The 12,548-nt window shown below is 53.0% G+C and overlaps 1 protein-coding gene across 3 annotated transcripts in view; it reads left to right on the forward strand.

Moving 5' to 3' along the window:
- Window positions 1-361: 361 nt before the first annotated feature.
- Window positions 362-12,548, forward strand: part of ZMYND8 (zinc finger MYND-type containing 8) — a 141,582-nt gene continuing 129,395 nt past the window's right edge. Inside the window, exons 1-3 of one of the 3 annotated variants that reach the window (XM_077167651.1) lie at window positions 362-521; window positions 1,955-2,092; window positions 2,514-2,720. The gene's annotated coding sequence lies outside the window, so the exon portion shown is untranslated. Of the gene's footprint in view, window positions 522-1,954; window positions 2,093-2,513; window positions 2,721-6,965; window positions 7,217-12,548 lie in introns of those variants that run through there. The other 2 variants (XM_077167669.1, XM_077167680.1) reach the window with 2 other exon arrangements.

Below are 12,548 nucleotides of genomic sequence, written 5' to 3' on the forward strand. Positions count from 1 at the left end.
TGGGAGCATCGGAGGGTCGGCTTTTCCCTGGATCATTTTCCATGCTCTTTGAATTCTTTATCACGTGCTGGCACGATAAAGAAATTTAAGGTAATTTTTTAAAAATTAGCGTCTTCTACGCAGTATAGCTTTATCAGAGAGCGGTTTGGGGCCTCCTCCTAACAGTCCAGGCGGCATAATTCTTGAAAGGTTGGGGCTTCTCGGTCTGACCCCTGCCTGATGACGTTGGCAGAAGCGGAGCGTCCTTGAGTTCATTTCAGCATTGGCATCTTGACATAAACGTTCAGGCGGCACCGTGCCCTTCACCAAGAGATTCACGCTCAAGGCTGTGGCTCTTTACCTTTCTTTATCTCACTGATTCCGACGAAAGTGCTGTGGGGCAAGTGCAGGAGGCAGAACTTGTCCAAGGCCACGGGCTAGAAAACGCTGGAACCAGGTTTGAACTCGCCTCTCCCTTCTCTGCTCCTACGTGGCTTGAGATGGCAGTCTTTCGATGTCGTCAGGAGACATTCAATTGACAGGTATTTATCAAGTGCCCTGTGGGCTGGTCACCTATGACCAGCTGCTAAGTCCAGGGTCACTTCTCAGGCCTCATCCAAGCTGACCTCTCAGGAGCATTTGGGGTGGTGGGTCACTGCTTCTTCCCCTGCATACTTTCTCCTCTGGGCTTCTAGGACATTCTTTTCTCCTGGCTTCCTCCACCTCCCCGGTCCCCTCTGTCGGCCCACCACCCTGCCTGCCGGACCTTCTGACGGTGGAGCGCCCGCCCGGCTCTTAGAGCCTGTGTCTCTCCCTCCACCCAGACCCAGGTGATCTGCCCCCACGTTGGGGGGCTGGACACGGGCCACATTTCTGCTTCCAGCCCACACCTCTCCCCTGAATGCGTTCCTCCAGCTCTGGGGCCATCCACATGACTGAGCTCCTCACCCCTCACAGGTCTCCCCACCAAGCCTATGCCCCGCTCATGCCCCCTGACCCGGCTGTCAGCAGCTCCCCCTCCCCTTCGCTCAGGTCAAAACAGCTCCGACCCCGGGACTGCCCCCCCGCACCTCGCACAGATGCGGCCGGCTGTGCCCGCTCAGGGCTGAGGTCAGCCCTCTCCAAAGCCTGCAGCTCACATGGACCCGTGCTGTGCCCGGGTACAGCGGGGGGGGGGGGTGTCCCCCTCCCCCAGCTCCTCCCTCAGCCTCCCTCCAGCCCCCCTCCCGCAGCTGCCCCCACCCCGTGGCTTCTTTTAAACACCACAACGGGGTGAGCCTTTTAGAGCATGCCAGGCTGCCATTCTTCCATGAAAAGACTCCAGGGATTTCCCACCTAATTTAGAGAAAAATTGAGCTCCTAAAAACAGCCTAAAGGACCTTCTGTGTTCTGCTCCCCTCACACGCCCTGACCTCCTCCACCACTGTTTCCGCCCGTGGCCACAGAACCTCCTGGCACAGTGACCTCCCGCAGGTCCTCCAACCCCCAGCAGGCACAGGGCACACTCCGGACACACTCAGGGCACACTCCGGACACACTCAGGGCCACTCAGGACTCAGACTTCCTCTTCTCCCTCACTCAGGAATTCTCAGTCTCGGCCCTAGGGGTGCTTTGGGCTGGGTAATTCCTTGTCCTGGGGCTGTCCTGTGCATTGCAGGAAGTTTTAGCAGCATCCGAGGCCTCTTCGCACAAGACTCTGGGGGCACTACCCACCCTTGCCCCAGTGGTGGCGAACAGAGGGGTCTCCAGCCACTGCTGAATTCACCCTGGGGTCAGGGGCAAGATGGCCCTGCTGGCTGGACCCGCTGTCCCACCCGGAATGCCCCCCTTCCCATCTCCTGCAGGCCTCCGCTGAGCTCCTTGGGACCCCCCCTCCGCGTATCTTGTTGCCAACCCCGATTCCCCTTCCTGCTTTACCCCCTCCACAGCACTTGTCACCATCTAATACACCATCTCCTTGACTTATTTTGTCTAGTACCTACACTTTCTTACTAGAAGGTAAGCTTCGAAAGGCCGAGGCTCTTTGTCCGTCTCGTTCACTGCTGTATCCCCAGCACTCACGAGAGGGCTTGGCACACAGTAGGCTCTCAGTGAAGCGCTCCTGGACGAACAGGTACACCCAAGCATTGTCCCCTCGTCTCCAGGGACATGCATTCTGTGGGGGCTGGGAGTAAGCAGAAGAGTACATAAAATGGCACACAGGGATCAGAGCGGTGAAGACAAATGAAGGGGGGTGTGGGCTTAGGGAAGGATGCTAGGTGCTGCTTTAGGGAGGGTTCCAGGGAGGGCTGCTTGGGGGAGGTGACATCTGAGCAGAGACCTGAGCGCAGAGGAGGACTGCGTCCTGCAGATATCGGGAGGAAGAGTGTTCTAGGCAGAGGGAGCAGCAAGCGCAAAGTGGCATAATCATAGCGCTTACCTGAAAAACTGCAAGGCCTTGATGAGTTAGTATGTGTAAGGAGCTGAGGCACGCGCCGCACGGTTAGCAGGCGGTTAACGGAAGCCATTATTATTACTGTTGTTTGTCCTTTCAGCATAGGCTGACTCAGTGCCAGCTGTGGGCCCGGCAGCTTCTACGGCTGGAGATCCAGAATGAACAAGCCCAGCGTCTGCCTCTTGGTACTAACAGCCTCACTGGGGGGAGCCCAAGAGACCAGCGTGTCAACAGATAGAGCAACTGCCTGAAAGCTGATGGTCACCCACGCTCACGGTCACGGTCACCCGTGAGACCATACGGCAAGGTGAGGTCCCAGAGTGGACTGCTGGGTGGAGTGGGGAGGTCTCCTCTAGATGGCAATCAAGGAAGGCTTCTTGGAGGTGGTGGCCTTCGAGTGGAAGGACCTCCCTGCTGAGTAAATTGTTCAGGGAAGTTCACGGAGCAAGGACCATGGGTCAGATGGAGGTCCATGGCCCTGGCTTCAGAAGGTGGCCTGGGCAGGCCGGGCTGGCATTGGCCATGGGGAGGAGCCCAGCAGAGCCCGATGGGCCCAGAAATGCCTGAAAGTCTCCCCTGCTTAATTATAAAGAGCACAGGCCCTGAGACCAAAATTGGTCTCAAACCCAGACTTCCTTTACCAGCCCCAACCGCTGCCCCGTCCCTACCACCGAATGAAGAAAACGAAAGTGAGAAATGGAGAGTAACTCCCTAGGACAGTCCTCCAGGTTCAGTCCCTAAGGACAGGCGGCCGTGGGTGTTGGGCAGTTCGGGAGAGAATTAACAGCATGGTGACCCACTGGCTCAGACCCTCCAACAACGCTCTGACTTGGGCTCAATCCCTCTCTTCTTCGTGTACCCTAGAAAATCGTTTTCTCTTGGGCATTCTTTTGTCTCCTAATTGTTTCGGGGCTATGTGCCAGCACATGGGAGGGCATTAAGGTGTTTAATGAATGCTGCATAGAACCGTGTTGAATCAAATTCGAAGTCCCTTCTTCCCGGCTAGAAAAGAATGTGGCGGTTTTGACATTCTCGCGGTCATGTCTCTGTCCTTTTGAAGTTACATTTGTTGTTTTGCTTCATTTCGGGAGAAAAGCCAGAAATCTGCCTTACGCTGTATTTTGTTCCACCATCTAGTTGGGGCTCTGGAGAAAGCAGAGGGAGTCAGGCCTGGGTTCAAAAGCCAGGATTTTGGGAAGAGAGAGAGAGAACACGAGTGAGAAATTATGGCCCCAGAGACTCCCCTGGACTCGACATTCATTCCACAAGGATTTATGGAGCTCCCAAGAAGGCTGTGCAGAGCTCTGCAGATCCACCCGCTAAACCTAAGTCAGCACTCAGCCCTCCCGCAGCTTACCGCTCACCGCGCACTCCCATCGGATCTGGACTCCAGGACAAGAGCCCCAAAGACCAGGGTATGCATGCCGGCCATCCGACTGAAGAGCAGGTCCTCAGTTTTCCTCCTCTGTAAAATGGGTTCAGCGATCCATGCTGCATAACTCAGAGGAGGGAAGTTGCCCCAGGAGCCTTGAGGCCTAGAGAAGAAAGGAAGGGGGTACTTGTTGCTGTTAATTGGGCCTGTATTGGGTGCTAAGAGCATGGTAGATGCTTTCTTTCAGTTCCTACCCCACCCTGCGGGGCTGGTGCTGTTATCTCCTCTACCCAGAGGCCAACACAGGTCAGAGGGGGTGAGTTGCTCTTCCAAAGAGTCCCAGCTAGAAGTGGGCCCCAGGACTTGGAAGCAAGAAAGGTAACTGAGGAGAAAACATTGCTGGGGAGGGTTTGGTGGGCACCAGGTTCAGAGCAGGCTGCTCAGTTCCTAGACTCACTTAAACTTAAGAGTTGTTATCTTCCAATGCAGCTGGGCCCCTGGATTGTTCATGGCTCAACGCGGCCACCCTACAGAGGTCCAGATGTCAGGCTGGGGGAGGCCGGCGCTCTGGCTGGTATTTATGGGACTGGAGGTGTGGGGCGAGGCTGGTGAGCCAGGAGCTGGGAGAAGCCAGTTTGTCGGAAGACAACAGAGGCAGGGTGTGGGAGAAGCGGGGAGGAAGGGAAGGCCCAGACTAGGTGATTTGTGCAGCTGGAAGCCAAACCTCCCATCTCTGGGGTGCTCCACCACATCTGCCTGCGAGCTCTGGCTTCAGGCGCTCTGGGCTTCAGCCCCTTTGTTGGAGCTGCTGGTTGTGAATGGGGTTGTCAGCCACCCGGCGTTGCCGCCCCTGGGCCACGCTCCATTGTCCTTTACGAATCGTCCTAGCTTCCTTTGGCAACCTGGTCATCCCCGGCAGGCTGCATTTTTCCTGGAAATGCTGCATTTCTGGGCCTCCTCAATTTCCACCGGGCTTTCCTAATTCTTTGATTTGAAAAATTGAAAGTTTGGGGCATCGTCGCCAATGATTCACACAAACACTCCCTTGTGCAACATCCGCCAAATTATTTTTTCCCCCCACCTAATTATTTTGAGCACCTACCATGTGCCATGGGGAGATAGAATGAACAAAACAGACATTAAACAAGAAATCAAACCACAAGAATTTATGTCCAATAGTTAAGCATGTGTTAGTTATTAAATTATGATTGTCATAAGTATCTCGAGGGCTTGGGATAACAAGGGGCCTGCTTTATCGGGGCAGCAGGCCTGAGAAGCTGCCCTGAAGAAGTGCCTTCCGTGCTGGGTTTTGAAGGAGTGCAGGAGTTCACCCAAAACTGGTACCAGACACCGTGCTCAGTAAGCGCTTTTACCTACTGAGCTCATTTAATCCTGACAGCATGCTAGCAGGTGCTTTAGCACCATTTTACAGGCCCAGAGAAGTTCAGTCACTTGTCCAAGGTCACCCAGCCAGTAAGTGGGCGAGCTGGGATTTCTGAGCACTGGCATCCGGGCTCGGAGGCTTCAGAGCAGCCCCGGGGCGATATGGCCGGGTGTGGTTAGCGCTTGGCGGCCGGAGCCCAGGCTGGGCCTCGCTGGGAATCCCTCTTGCTCCCTAGGCGAGGTGGAGAATTTGAGACTGCGGCCTTGAGAACAATGGGGAACCTTTGGAGGGTTTTAGAGGTGGGGGATGGAGGTTGGGGGTGTGTCCTGGACCAAATTGAAATTTCAAAAGCTTGGCTGGCCAGGGGGGCGGGGGCATGGGGGGGAGGGTCCGGGGGGGGGGGGGTGGAGGGCAGCCGTGGCCTTGCAGCCCCGAGCCGGGTGATGGTGGTTCTGCAGCGTGTGGCCGGCCGTGCAGCATGGAGCTCCGAGGCCGCACGCGACCCTGGAAGACATTCCCACGGTAACTCCCGCGGGTGCGCGCTCGGGAGGTGGGCGCCGCAGAGGTCTTGGCGACGCCCGGGTTTGGGTTTTGTGGAGCTGCATGGACGGGACCGCATGGACGGGGAACTCTGGGTGGGAACCGGATTTGGGTTTTGATCGAGTTGCCCTATGCCTGGGGTTTCCTTTGTGTCTTTTGGTGATTTTCGTGGCTAAATTGGCTCCTGACTGCCCTTAAGTGTTTCCCGTCCACTTTAGGTCCCTTTCTTTGTGGTATTAGTTTCTTGGAATTTTGGAGGCCGAGAGGATTTCGAGCTGAGTTTTCCCTACGGATATTTTCCTTTGTCGATGGTTAAATTATTTAATCTTTCCGGGCCTCAGTTTCCTTATCTGTGAAACAAGGATCCTAATAGAACCTTCCTCCTAGGATGTGGGGGAGGATTAAATGAATTCATATGTAAAATGTGCTTAAAACGGTGCCAGGCACGTGGGCAGCCTTAACTCTAGCCCTCTTAAAGGGAAAGATGAATGATGCTGTCGTCATGGCAACCAGGCAGGAGGTGGAGGCAGGGCCGCTGGCAGCTGCAGAAGGAACTGAAACCCGTAGAGGTCCCTCCAGTTACTTAGCAGGAACATCCGAGGGGACGTTTTGTACTCAACCAGAAGGAAACTGTATGTCCTTGAAGCTCAGGGAACTCACCTTCACTCAAATCCACACAGAGGGTCCCTAGCGCGCGGGATCCAGGCTCTGGGCTGCCGTAACGTGTGGACCATGAGGTCCCTGCCCTGGACAGCAAAGGCATCATGTAATTTAAAAATGTGCTAAGTGCTGGAAAGAAGATGAAACTGCTGTTGTGATGATGTGATCTGAGAGGGCCTCCTGGAGGAGGTGACATTGGGCCCTGGAACTGAAGCGAGAGGAGGAAATAGTGTAATGGCCCAGAAGGGGTGGCAGGAGACTACTAGTGTGTTCAAGGACTCCCAAGAAGGTCAGGGTGGCTGCAGTGAAGTAAACGGTTGAAGGAGAGGATTATTTGATTCATTTTTCTCAGTATTGCCATTGATAAAATGACTGAGATGCAGTCTTTTTAAAATTCATATGCAAATGATAACTTCACGTCATTCATCGTAATAGATTGCACAAGGGGCAAAATCCATATTAGGGTCGTGGCTGATCTACTGGAGATCTTATACAGAAATTACTTTATATAGGAAGCAAAGTTCGTTCATTGGACAAATATTTACTGAGCACGTATTATGCTGCAGGCACTCTGCTGGCCCTGGGAACGTTGGAGTGCGGGAGACCCAGAGTCCTTGGCTCCCTGTGTCTGTAAACAGACAAAAAGGAAGCCAGCGTCTGCTCATCGCGCTAGCTACAGTGCGCTAAGCCCTAAGAGGGAAATAACGGAGTGACATCTCACAAAGTGTTTTGGAGTCAGCTTCAGATGGGTGGTCAGGAAAGGCAGCTGCCAAGGTGACCTTGCAGGGGGAACTGAGCGACGAGAAGGAGCTGCCACGTGACTGGACCAGCAGCTGGACCAGGCCTGGTGAGGAGCCCGAGTCCCCAGAACCGGGAGGGGGGATGTCCTGGGAGATGCGGTCAGAGGGGTGGGACCAGCCCGGAGGGGGCTTTGCAGGCCGTGTTTGGAGTGACGGGATGTTCCTCTGAGACGAGGGTCGCTGAACATATTCTGTAACGGGCCAGATCGCCAATATTTTAGGCTCAGTGGGTCCTACGGCCACCGGCTCAGCTCAACCACCCCCCTCCACCACAGAGCCCCAAAGCACACAGACAACACGTAAATGCGTGGGCACGGCTGGGGTCCAATAGAACTTTATTTATGGACACCGAGATTTGAGTTTCATGCGATTTAACATGTGTTGCAGGTTACTGTTTCGGTTTTTGATTTTTTTCAACCATTCAAAAGTGCAAAAAGAAATAAAGGGCTGGATGAAAACGGCCGATGGGCTGGATGGGGGTAAAGGGCTGCAGTTTGCTGGCGCCTCTTCTAAAGCCATGAAGGTTTTTGAACAGGGGAGTAAAAAGGTGCAATTTTCCATGGGAGGCTATAAGGACATGGTGTGGTATCAGGAGTGGGGACACACGGTGTAAAATTGAGCCGTCATTCAGTTATTCAGCAAACACTCCCTGAATTCCTGCAGTACCCATGGTGCTGCAGGAGAGGCCACAGCCTAACACACAGGCCTGTACCTGCGGGGTTTATAATATTTCAGGGGTTGGTGAGCGACAAATGCCTGCAGACTGCAAGGCCAAAAGCAAAAGCTGATTGAGGAACAGCAAGTGGCTTTCTCTGGCTGGGGTGGAGCGAGCCAGGGAGAAACTGGTAGAAACGTGGGGAGTCGGCCATGCCGGGAGGCCATGCGGAGTTGGGATTTTGTCCTTAGTGCGATGGGAAGCAGGAAGGAGGTTTTTTCCCTTAATTGTAGTAAAATACACATAAGATTTACCATTTTAAAGTGAGCAATGCAGCGGCGTTAAGTGCCTTCACAATGTTGGGCAACCGTCCCCTCTGTCTACTTCCAGAGCTTTTCATCCCCCCCAAAGGAAACCCTGTACTCATGAGCGTCTCTCCCCAACTCCCCCCAATCGCCAGCACCTGGCAGCCGCTGGTCTACTCTCCGTCTTTATGGACTTGTCTGTTCTGGAAATTTTCATATACAGATATCATGGACGATGTGAATTCTGGTGGCTGCGTGTTGTTTTGGAGGTTCAGCCACGTTGTGGCATGGATCAGTACTTCATTTCTTTTCATGGCTGAAAATAACCCCATAATATGGCTAGACTACGTTTCCTCCTTCCCTCAGTTGAAGGACGTTTGGGCCGGGTCTGCCGCTCGCCACTGTGGACAGTGCTGCCCCAGGAAGGTTTGAGCAGGTAGGTTGCAGCTCCCGCCTCATGGGATCCCTCTGGCTGCTGGGTGGGGAGAGGCCGGTGCCAGCCAGGGGGCAAGCAGGAGACCAGACAGGGAAGGCTCTCAGGAAAGGGATCTGCTGGAGGCAAAGCAGACACCTCCCTGGCTTTGGAGTAGGCTGCCCCGGTGATGATAAGGCGAGGCGAGGCCTGGGGACTGGGGGTCGCTGGTTATAGGAGGCTGCACCACCTCCCAGGTGGACAGTGGGTGCGGGAGGCAGGGGGCCACCTTGGGCAGACACTCGAAGGCTGAGCTCCAGGTTTGCTGGTGCTTCCGACGAAGTGTGCGCAGAAGGGAGGGGTTGAGGGGCCATGTTTGAAGCAAACTCTTGAAGGGTTTGGGGGAACCAGGAAGTGGGGCTTGTCGTGCTCACAGTAAGGTCCCAGAAACCATCCATGCCAAGAAGCCACCAGGTAGGGCACTGTGCTTGGCTGTCACAGGAGTTCAGAAGCCGGGAAGCATCCTGGCTGCGAGGGGCACCTGGGGTGGGATTCAAGGCTGGGTGTCATTTCCATGGGCAGAGAGACCTGACGTTGGGCGAGCCAAGGTGGGCCAGCTGGCCAAGCAGGTGAGCTGTTTGGCTCCACTGAAACATAGAGGGAGACAGGGCTGAAAAGGTGGATAAAAGGGGCGGGAAGTCAGGGCTCTCCTTAGTAAGCAGTGGAGAATCACTGAAGGGTTTTTTTAAAGGGCAGTGAAAATGGTAGCCAACGTTTGTTTCGAATGGTTTGTTTATGGCGGGCGTTTTCATGCCCATTAATTCCTTTCATCTCCTGTGAGACAGGATTATTATTCCTAGTACAGAGGTGGAGAGCCAGTGCGCAGAAGCACGGCTATCAGCCGAGTTTACCTGGAATCTGAGATGGTGTGGACTAGGCGTGAAGGAGAGGGTGCAAAGGAGAGAGGGTGGACCTGGGTATCCAGACTGGGAATCGGCTATGGCAGTGGAGGGAATGGCCGCACGGAAAGATTTTAAGAGGAAGAAAGACCTAACGCCTCCTGTGTTAAATAATCCCCAAAACGACCCGGGGGGGACCACAATGCCCATTTTATAGATAGGACGATTGATGCCTGACAAGGTGAATAAATAGCTAGCCCGTGTTCCCATTAGGTGTTAAGGGGGAAGCTTGTGGCCGGGTGGGTGGGGCTCCCCAACAGAATGGCCCTGGAGCCTGCTTGCAGGCATCACAGCGTCACCAGGCTTGGAAGACGAGGCGAAGAAGGAGCAGCCAGGGAGTTGGGGTTGCTGGGCTGGACAGTGGCAGGGAATCCAGTGCTGGCCAGAGGTCAGGGCAGGCAGAGCCCAGAGCAGCTGGCTGAGCTTGATTCTTAGCGGGCAGTGGTGACTTCTTTTTCTTCTTAGAAACTTGGTGTTCAAGGATAATTTCTTTTAAAAAGGTACCTACACTTCGAAAATGAAGACATTGGAGATTTTATATAATTTATGAACGAGGGAACCCGTAAGATGTTTAAACCAGTTTGAAGAAGAATTCTAAGTACTGTGCACATTAGGAACGCTGCAATAAATTTACAAGTAGATGCAAAAAACAAAAAAACTAGCAAAACCGGTCAATATCCACTGGGCCTTAATCAATTGCATTCCTGGAAACTAAATTTGCATTTCAATGGACAGGAATCATTTGCATTACTATTAGTTCTCTACAACTTGAGTTGTGAAATAGCTCAAAGATAATGAAAGGTGCAGTTCGCCTGATGGAAGAATTAGACTGAATACTCACTCATCTTTTTTGTTTCTGCCTTTTTCACAATCTTTCACAGTTTATTTTCATTATTACATGTGTTAATTTATTTTAGAAGAGGTAATACATTTATATTGTTGAAATTCAAAAGGTATAAATGGGTATACCAGTGAAAATTTTCCCATTGCTGACTCTTGGCCACCCAGGACCGCATGTATTCATTCATTCATTCATTGTTAGCGATGCTGTTTGCTTCCCAAGAGAGCCTGTGCATAACAAGCAAACATGTTAACAACAACAAAAAATACACACACACAAAGGTTTCCTTTAAAAAATATAAAGCCAAATGGCTCTATGTACCACATATTGCTGCTATTTCCCGCCCCCACAGTGTATCTTAGAGATTATTCCCTATCAGTACATAAAGGTTTCCAGATTCTTTTTCATGGCCTCATGGTATCCTTTTGCAGGGCTGAGGTCACCCAAAGGCACTAAGAGGTGGGTGGGTGGGGAGGTGAGGACCCTGCCGGAGAAGCTCTCCCAGTAGAATGAGATCACTAAGAGCTCCTACATCAGTTTCCACATCTGTGAAATGGGATCAACGATTTTAAGGGCACCCGCCTTGTAGGGTTGTTGTCAGAATGACGGGTTAGTTCTTGTCAAAAGTTTAAAACAGTATCCGGCACAGAGCCAGTGTCCATCATGTGTTAGCTCTTAGTATTTATTATTCCCCTTTGGAAATGTGATGGTGAAGGACAGAAGAAAACTTTTGGAAATGTCCAGAAAATCCTTTTTAGGAAAGAGGTGCCCTACCTCTGTCGGCAGAGAGAGCTATAAACAGCAATTCGACTGAGCACTGACTCAGTGCCGGTGGACTGTGAGTGCTCGGCAGGGCTGACTCACCGATTGCTCCAGGTACCACTGTTATCTCCACTGGACAAATGAGGAAATCCAGGTGCAGAGAGGGAAGTAACTCCGGGAGGCCACAGCGCTGGCAGGTGGGGCAGCTGGGATTCAAACCACACAGTGTGGTGCCAGCAGCCAAACACTCAGCCACAGCACAATTCTGCCTCTTGATGTGGGGAAGAAAGGAAAGAGGTCAAAGGTGCAAGAGAAGCAGGGCTGGCTGTGGAGCTCGGGAGGGGAGCAGCTGATAGCGCAGGGGAGGAGATGCCAGTGTTGGCTCAGGCAAGAAGGCAGAAAGGTGCAGGCCTGTTGAGGCCCAGAGGAATGAAATGTTTTGTGTGAGGTGGTTTTGGGGAAGTGGGGAGATCTGAGAGTAGGAGGGGGTGGAATAGAAGGCAGGTGCAAAGGCCCTGTGGAGGGAGGGAATGCGTTAGGTGGGTGGAAAGGGCAGAGGGCAACCAGAGCGAGCCATGGGAAGGTGGAAGGAGACAGAGCCAGAGGTTGGATCTCTGTAGGATCGGACCCTGTTGGGAAGCCTGTTTTTAGGATTTGGGCTTTTACTCTGCGTTGGAGGAGGGTACGATCAGCTATGGCTGTTATAAAACATCCTGGCTGACCCCGCATGTCTGCAAGGGCAAAAGCCGAGGGCTCAGGTAGGAGGCTGCTGCAAACTACCCAGGTGGGAGTGATGTTTCGTTGAGTCCTCACTCTTGTGGGGTACTGTGGGTCTGAGGACACAGTGGTGAGGGGCTCAGATGAGGTCTCTGCAGGGTTTCTCTGCCTCTAACTGCTGACGTTCTGGGCTGAGGAAGTCTTTGCAGTGGGGTACTGTTTGTGCATTGTAGGCTATTCAGCAGCATTCGATGTGTTTGCCAACAAACTTCTGGTGCCATGGCTAACAGTCAACTTCAGTCAGTTTACCATTTTTTTTTCTTTTCTAGAGAAGAAAATTGGCCTTTTTTTTTATGGAGACTGATGGGTGCTTTAACGTTACTCTTTGTGTTTACAAAATGCCTCTAAAATGAAAAGGCCGAGCTTTCTACAAAACCAGGGTTTCTGAGCATCAGCATGGTCGACATTGGGGCTGAGGATCTGTTGGGGGGCTGTGCTGTGCATTTCGGGCTGTTGAGCAGTATCCCTGGGCTCCACCCAGGGAGATGCCAGCTGCACTCCACCCCCAACCCCCAGCCCTGACAACCAAAATTGTCCCCAGGCATTTCCAAATGTTTCCGGAGGTGGGGGTGGAGGTGGGGGTGGGCAAGCGCCCTTGGTTGAGAACCTGTGTTCTAGGAGACCTGGGAGGTGGGAGAGGCAAACAGCGCAAATAAATACACGCGATG

The sequence above is a fragment of the Tamandua tetradactyla genome, chromosome 1, assembly GCF_023851605.1.
Source record: "Tamandua tetradactyla isolate mTamTet1 chromosome 1, mTamTet1.pri, whole genome shotgun sequence".
Classification (NCBI taxonomy): Eukaryota; Metazoa; Chordata; class Mammalia; order Pilosa; family Myrmecophagidae; genus Tamandua; species Tamandua tetradactyla.